This window comes from Capricornis sumatraensis, chromosome 8 (genome assembly GCF_032405125.1).
Source record: "Capricornis sumatraensis isolate serow.1 chromosome 8, serow.2, whole genome shotgun sequence".
NCBI lineage: Eukaryota > Metazoa > Chordata > Mammalia > Artiodactyla > Bovidae > Capricornis > Capricornis sumatraensis.
This window is the reverse complement of record NC_091076.1, coordinates 29,698,352-29,707,001: the sequence shown is the minus strand read 5'-3', so window position 1 is coordinate 29,707,001 and position 8,650 is coordinate 29,698,352. Positions and strand designations below refer to the sequence as shown.

Below are 8,650 nucleotides of genomic sequence, written 5' to 3'. Positions count from 1 at the left end.
CAAACTACTGTACAATTGTGCTCATTTCATGTGCTGGCAAGGTAATGCTCAAAATCCTTCAAGTTAGGCTTCAGCAGTACATGAACGAGAACTTGCAGATATATAAGCTGAATTTTGAAAAGGCAGAGGAACCAGAGATCAAATTGCCAACATCTGTTGGATCATAAAAAAAGCAAGGGAGTTCTAGAAAAGACATCTACTTCTGCTTCATTAACTACACTAAAGTCTTTGACCGTGTAAATCACAGCAAACTGTTTCAAAGAGATGGAAATATCCGACCATCTAATCTGTCTCCTAAGGAACCTGTATGCAGGACAAGAAGCAACCTAACAATGGACTGGTTCCAAATTTAGAAAGGAGTATGTCAAATATATCATCATCCTGCTTATTTAACTTATATGCAGAGTACATCATGAAAAATGCTGAGCTTGAAAATTCACAAGCTGGAATCAAGATTGCCAGGAGAAAGATCAGCAGCTTCAGATATGCAGATGATAACACTCTAATGGCAGAAAGCAAAGAGGAACTAAAGAGCCTCTTGATCAGGGTGAATGAGGAGAGTGAAAAAGCTGGCTTAAAACCCAACATTCCAAAAACTAAGATCATGGCAACTGGTCCCATCACTTCATGAGAAATAGATGGGGAAAAATTGGAAACATGACAGATTTTATTTTCTTGTGCTCCAAAGTAATTGTGGATGTTGACTGCTACCATGAAATTAAAAGACATTTGCTCCTTGGAAGAAAAGCTATGACAAACCTAGACAGTGTATTTAAAAGCAGAGACATTATTTTGCCAACAAAGGTCTGTATGGGCAAAGCTATGGTTCTTCCAGTAGTCATGTATGTATGTGATACTTGGACTATGAATAAGGCTTAGTGGTGAAGAATTAATACTGTCAAACTGCAGTGTTGAAGAAGACTCTTGAGAGGCCCTTGGACAGCAAGGAGATCACACCAGTTCAATCCTAAGGAAATCAATCCTGAATGTTCATTGGAAGGAATGATACTGAAACTGAAGCTCCAGTACTTCGGCCACCTGATGTGAAGACCTAAGTCATTGGAAAAGACCCTGATGCTGGGAAAGATTGAGGGTGGGAGGAGAAGAGAGCGACAGAGGATGAGATGGTTGGATGACATCACCAACTCAATGAACATGAGTTTGAGCAAACTCCAGGAGACAGTGAAGGACAGGGAAGCCTGGCACGCTGCAGTCCATGTGGTCGCAGAGTTGGGCATGGCTTAGCAACTGAACAAGAACAGTAGTGAGGTGATACCTTTTTGTGGTTTCGTGGCATCATACTTCCTGGTTCAAAATATGTTACAAAGCTGTGATAATAAAAATAATATAGAATTAGTATAAAACCAGACATATTCTGTGGAACAGAATAGAGGACACAGAAATACCTCCACACATGTGGTCTGTTGATCTTTGTCAAGCGTTCCAAGAATGCACATGGAGGGAAAATAGTCTTTTCAACTAAGAGTGTTGGAAAAACTTGTTATCAACATGTAAGGGAATGAAATCAACTCATGTCATACACAAAATCAACCTAAAATTGATTAAAGACTTAAATATGACACCCAAACCTGTAAAGCTCCTAGAAGAAAACAGGGAAAAGCTTCATGACATCAGTCTCGTCAGTGATTTCTTGAACACAAAACCAAAAGCACAAACAACAGAAACAAAGATAGACAGATGAAATTGCATCAATCTAGAAAGCTTCTGTACAGAAAAAAATAAATAAATAAAAGAGTCAGAAGACAACGTACAAAATGAGAGAAAATATTTTGCAAACCATATATCTGATAAGAATTTACTATCCAAAATATATTTTAAAATTCCTACAACCATGGGATCGCAAAGAGTCAGACACAACTGAGCGGCTGAACAACAACAGCTCAACAACAGCAACAAAAAATCCAAATAACTCAGCGTGATTCTAAATAGGTTAGACCTGGCTGATCCCAGCTAATGCTGTATTGTTACCATTTAAAATAGGCACTCCCAAAAGACCTTGGCTATTTGAAGACTAATTTGGGTGACTTAAAAATAAGAGTATCATTGACTGAGTATTGAATAAGTAGTTTTTTTTTTTTCACAAAATTATTAAAAGCTTTATTTACGATTGGAATCATTCAACAAAAAAGCAAAAGCAAATGAGCCTGAAAAAGGAACTAAGCTGTTGTCTAGAATGTCCTCAGAACATTCAATACCTCAGTAGCTATGCTGCCGTTGCACCTGGCTGGCATGACAACAGTGGCTCAACACACACAGCAGTTGCACTAACAGCAGCACAAGTTTCCCCTTAGAACTTGCCCAGAACAAAGCAAGAGAACAAGGGGAGAGTATAAATTCTGCCAAAGTGTGTTTAAATACTGCGTGGAACTGTTAACAGCCTGAACCTTTTCCCTCATTTTTGATAGCTGCAGATTGCTGTAGTAACTGTCATTTAGCAAATGCAGAATGCATGACGAAGAAGAAATCAGGTGGCCTTAAAAATCCAAATATGAATGATACTGATGAATGTTCTTGGTGTATCTTCAAGGACTTCTTCCGTGACTTTTCTTTGTCTAAGTATAGCTCCAGCATTGCCGAGCACCTGAAGCAAAGGGCAAGCAGCTAGCAGTGTTCCAAGTACTCAATCACTCTAGAGATGGACTTCTGGCCCGTAGTTCCAACAGCACAGGTAAGATTCATGAAGCTCAGGAATTTTTTGAGCATGTCTGTCATTATTGAAAAGTCCCCTTCAGGCAGATACTCCCGCACAGTGGTCACATTGATTGGACTCTCCTGGCAGAGACACCCAAGAAGCAGTGCTGTGTATGAGGCCACAATGCAATCCTCCATGTGTTTGCCAGCATGTTGAAGGGCTTTATTGAGGTCAAGTTCTTCATCGTCCTCCTCCTTCTTGTTCTTCTCTTCTGTACCGTCAGTCTTCTCAGTTGACACCCACTGTATTTCTCCACTTGTTTCTTGCCACTCTCCACTCTTATCATGCTGAGTGGTGGGCGCATCTTTGATCAATTCATCTGTTTTACTTTCTGCCAACTGTGCTGCTCGTTCTCGCTCAAGGAACAGCTGCACTAAAGCCTGGACTGCATGAACTTGTCCAGCTATCCTTAAACTATCATCTCCTTCTCCACTACAGAAGGAAGAATCAAAAGAACATGATGTTTCCATGTTGACAAGACAGTGCCGATTTCGAGCACTATATTCCACTAGATTTATCAGTAGACCTAAACCCAGCACTCGGATATCGAATCTCTGCTCCTGAGGTAGGTACTTTGGAACCTGAAGCATGCAGTTCATGGCTGTGCCAATCAAGCCATCCTGTTCTCCTGTTTTGGTGCTGCCCCATTCATTGTCATTGGTTAAGTTGAGGAGCACCCCGATGATGGCCCTCATGCAGTCTTCCACTGCTTTGCCCACGTGGTTAGTTACATTCTGCTGAGGCAGAGGCTTACTGTCAGGTAAGCATATACTGTTCTCAGCACGGTTATACTGCTTAATCAGCTCTTCACAATGTTGTAATGCTTTAGCTGATGAAACAATGAGTTGTGAATCTTTATAGGCAATCAAGTAGCTTTGATTCTCTGGATTATGCACTGTTACACTTTCTAAAACTCGTAAACATCTCTCTGCTCCCCATAATGAGGCTACTAGTTTCTCTTCATCCTCATCTCTACTTAAATGATCCACACATTCTTTCACTTTATCTACAATGTGATCCAGACCACCCAAAAGCCGCAGTTCTTCTTTAAACCAGTCCCCTGCTCGTTTAGAAGTAAGGGACAGCAAAGTCTCCATAGCTAAATGCCCAGTCGTTATATTTTCTAGATCAAGGTGCTTATTGTGTATAGTTTCACAGAGCCTTCGAATTTTTTCTTTGATTTTGTTCATGTCTTTCTCATTCAGCAGCTTAGCTGAAGAAGCATCTTGTTCCAGTTCTAGAAGTCGAATCATCAGATCTAGGCTCGCTCTATCAAGATCCATGTTTAAACGATCTCTACTCAGTATGTACATGAGGGCAGCTGTACAAAGGGACAGATTCTGATGATGCTGGGAATCATCCAAGGTTTTAAAGACCATTGCTATCATTCCATGTGCTCACAGGTGCATTTGAAAACTGGGCATGGCACATTTAGTAGCCAAGCTAATAACACTAAGGCAACGTGTGTTTAGAGGCTGTGTGCTCTTTAAGCCACTTAACAAGTACTCAATGTCATCAGTGAACTCTTGGTTTTCACCAAATTCCACCACATCATTGAAGTGCTTCACGTGCTGAACAACAGTATACAATTCTTTGTCTTCTTTTCTGCATTTCAGTGCAGTAACTATATCTTGGTAGGGCTGAGTAGGTATTGTCACAGTTTTTATCACTTTGGGTGGTGGTGCAGGAGCCTTAAAAACTCCATCATCTTTTTGATTTTGCTCCTTTGAAGACAGCCTCACTGTGACACTCTGAGGTTTTGCTACTGGTGGCGCAGGTAGTTCTTCTGAGTCTGGATGATTCCAATGTCTAGCATTATACACGGCTTTTGTAGGAGACCGTCTGGGGCCACTAAAAATCTTTCTGGTATTTTCCTTTGATTTATCTCCTTGTTTATTTGGAGGTTTCTTCACACTTTCAGGCACACCAGGCAAGTCCTCTGTAAAATCCAAGTTTTCTGCATTATTAGAACTAGACTGACTGTCCTGGGAATTATCATTGCTTTCTGGAGGAGGCTGCAAGGAGGGTGATGGAGCTGTTTTAGTTCTTTTTTTGCTTGTCTTTCTTTCCACCTGACAGTCATCATCTTCATCATCTTCACTTTCACTGAGATCATCAAAGCCAAAATACTTAATTTTGTAGTTAGAACTCCCAGAACCTCCCTCATCACCTCCTGTCTCATCATGATCTTCAAACCCAAAAAATTCAAGTTTAACATCCTTTTTAGATTTAGTATTACTAGGTCGAAATCTAGTAGTGGTCTTAGATGTTGCAATATCTGCTTTTTTTCTTAGCCGGCCAGCTTCTCCCAAATCTGCAGGAGTTGAAGCAGTGAACTCATCCATGCTGCGTTCCATAGTATCCTGTGTAACATTACAAACTGACAAGCAAGATGGATGTAAAACAGTATAATCTCTAGTCCATCCAACCGTCCCTCTAAAACTGGTCCCACAACTTACACTGCCTTTCTTTGCCTGATTCAGGCCATCTTTACTTGATTCACTGTTTGCTTTGGCTAAGGCCTGACTGGTGCCGTCCATCAGCTTATCAAAATTCGACGCTCCTTGTGCGGATTTTGCTTTATTGGCCCTACAGTACGTCCTACAGTTGCTTGGCCTAAGAACACTTTGCATCATGTCTTCCTCAATGGCTTCATTTAGATTTTCCAATCGATTTTTAAAATCCTCATCCTTCATCTCCAAAAGAGGATCACTATCCAGATTTAAAATACAATCTTCGGATCTGCTGTCTTCAAAATCATTATCCCATTCATATAAACCAGTTCTTACAGATCCCTTGATTGATGATGTTTCTGATGGCGATTCTGACCTTTTCCCAAGTTGGGAATTCCAAGTATCATTTTCCTTGATTTCATCAGCTTTGTATCCAGAAGCCACTGTAGTTTCTGCATTGTGTTTCTTAGTACTGTCTTCAGCATTTTTGTAAATATGGTGACTATTCTTTTCATGTTCTTCACTAAAGTTCTCCACTTTATCTGAAGTCATTAATTTAGCACAGCTACTTCTGCTTGCATCATCTTCTAAGACACGGTTTGTGCTCTTTTCTTTTCCAAGCAAAGAATCCTCCAAACGTAAGCATTTATCAGATACAACACTGTCTTCACCCATCACATGACTAATTTTACTATTAGCTTCAAGTACAGAAGTGACGTCTTCCAACTGAGCAGCTTCACTAGATTCTGTATAAGAGGAACCTTTAGCTAAATTCTTTGAAGAAACTGGCAGAGATTCATCATCACTATCAAATCCAAAAGGATCTCCAGTATTTTCTTCTTCTACCTTAGGTTTCTTCGGAACTTCTTGGATATCTGGTTTGAAATTGGGCCTCTTCTGTCCTAATTTAGCCATAAATGTGGTTTCTCCCCACTTTGTGCTAAGGGTGGTCCGTTTGTTGGAAAAGACTTCATCAAACTTTGAACTTCCATTTCCTCCTTTCCTACTATATGTTTTCCCAAATCTGGATGTCATTTTGACACCTGTTTCATATTCTCCTCGGCGCCTGGCGGGTGCTTTAGCCTCGGGCCGCCTCCGCCTCTCCCGCTCCCAACGGCCCACGGGCGGGCGCCGGAGCCCCGCGAGGGAGAACGGGGCCGGCTGGTGAGCGAAGAGAGGCAAGGGGCTCCGCCACCGTCAGAACCCGCGACTCCGCTCTCTGTAAATAGGAAACCCGGTGGAGGGGGGGAGGAGTGGCGGCACCGCAACTTCCCTCCCCGCCTCGAGCGCCGCCGGCCGGGCCCGGGCCTAGGCCTCCCTGGCTGTCGCCGCCGCTGGAGCTGGGACCGGAGCCCGCTACGTGCCCCCGATGGGCCGCCGTCGCCTCCTGCGCCGCCGCTTCCGTCGGTGAATGGTCAGCGCTAGAGTTTGAACAGGGCCCTGAACCATCTCAACCCCATTTGCGCTCCCGGCCCCCACCTCCTTCCTCCAAGTTTTTTATCAACTTGATTCTGATATAAATTTTGTATGACAAACTGCATCTATTCACAATGCACATTATTATTATTTTTTATTTAAATTTATTTATTTTAATTGGAGGCTAATTACTTTACAATATGAGCTTTGACAGTGTGTGTACCTGTGGAACTACAGTCACAATCAATATGCAGAACACTTTCATCATCCACAAAAGAGTCCTCATTACACTTTGTGGTCAGCTCTTAATCCATCCTCAGCCCCAGGAAAGCACTGGTCATTATTTTATCACCATGTATTAGTTTTTGCTTTTAAAGTTTTTGTTTATAAGTAGAATCGTACAGTGTCCTATTTGTTTGGATCTGACTTTTTCCACACTGCATCATAATTTTAAAGTTCGTCTATGTTTTAGTTTGTATGGGTACCTTGTAACTTTATTGCTGACTAGTATTAAATTGCATAAATACATCAAGGTGATTTCATTCATTCACCTCTTGTTAGATACTTGATTTATTTCCATGTTAGCTGGAAATAACTTCAAAAATGGAAATAAAACTTCAAAGAATATGAAAACACACCTTTGTATATGCATATATTCTCATTTCTCTTACCAAACTTAGAATAGATATATCGTTAATATTTAAGAAACTAGTGATATCATTTTAAATTTCCACCAACTATATGATTATTCCATTGCTTCATATTTTGATAAGGAGATGATATTTTCAGTCAGGAGTTTTGATTTGCACTTCCCTAATTATTACTAACTTGGTATAACTTTTTTTATGTGCCAAGAGTTTTATTCATGTATTTTCAATTGAAAAGTGTTTACATATATTGCACCTTTTACAGTTGGTTGTTGTTTCTGTCATTGAGTGGCAAAAGTTGTACAAGGATATAGATATTCCTACGGAAGACACATCAAATAAGTGATTTGTGAATATGTGTTCCTAGACTCTATTGTCTTATTTCCCCATGGTGATTTTGAAAGAGTAATTTATTTGATTAAAAAATGATTAAACTTATTCTTTTTAATTCATGCTTTCTGTTTCTCCCATCTAAAATATCTTTACTTTTGCCAAAGTCACAGAGATTTTATCTTTTTTTCTCTAGAGGTTTTACAGTTTTAATTTTTATACTTAGAACTATAATTTTGAATATATTTTTCAGATAGTATGTGAGAAGAATTGATGGTTATTTTTTTAAAAAATATGGATATGTAGTTGTTTCAGCACCATATTTGAAAAAGCCTTTCTTTACTGCATTGTGTTGCCTTGGTTTGTTTGTTGGAAATTATTTGACAGTGTGTATGTAAGTCTATTTCTGGAATCTCTACTCTTCCATAGAGTTTCCCTAGTGGCTCAATTGGTAGAGAATCCACCTGCAATGCTAGAGACCCGGGTTTGATCACTGTGTAGGAAAGATCCCTGGAGAAGGAAATGAAAACCCATGCCAGTATTCTTGCCTGGAGAATTACATGGACAGAGGGGCCTGGTGGCCTATAATCCAGGGGTCACGAAGAGTCGGACACAACTTAGAGACTGAATCACAACCATTATTCTTCCATAGACTTATAAGTCTATACTGACGCCACATCCACACTGTCTTAATTTGTGTATCTCTTTAGTAAGCCTTAAACTTAGGTGCAAGTTCCAAGTTGTGTTGTTTTTCAATTGTTTTGGTTCTTCTAAAATATTTGTATTTCCATATAAGTTTTAGAATCACTCTGTTAGTTTCTACATAGCATCGTACTGAAATTTGATTTGGATTAAATTGAATCTATTGATCTATTTTTGAAGAATTGTCATGTAAACAACATTGCTATCTTTATTTAGATCTTTCATTTCTCTTAGTATGCTGTAGTTTTCAGTCCAAAGGGTTCATATTATTTTTGATAATTTACTCTTAAGTACATTGTGTTTTTCAGCACTTTAAAAAAGTAATTAATTTCATCTTCATCTTGCTATTATTTTCTGCTAGTATAAACATACAATTATATTTTTAAATA

General features: G+C 39.7%; 1 pseudogene; it reads right to left on the bottom strand.

Annotated features, from left to right (window-relative positions):
• Window positions 1-2,440: 2,440 nt before the first annotated feature.
• On the bottom strand, window positions 2,441-6,201 carry LOC138084092 (wings apart-like protein homolog pseudogene; annotated as a pseudogene).
• Window positions 6,202-8,650: the final 2,449 nt, after the last annotated feature.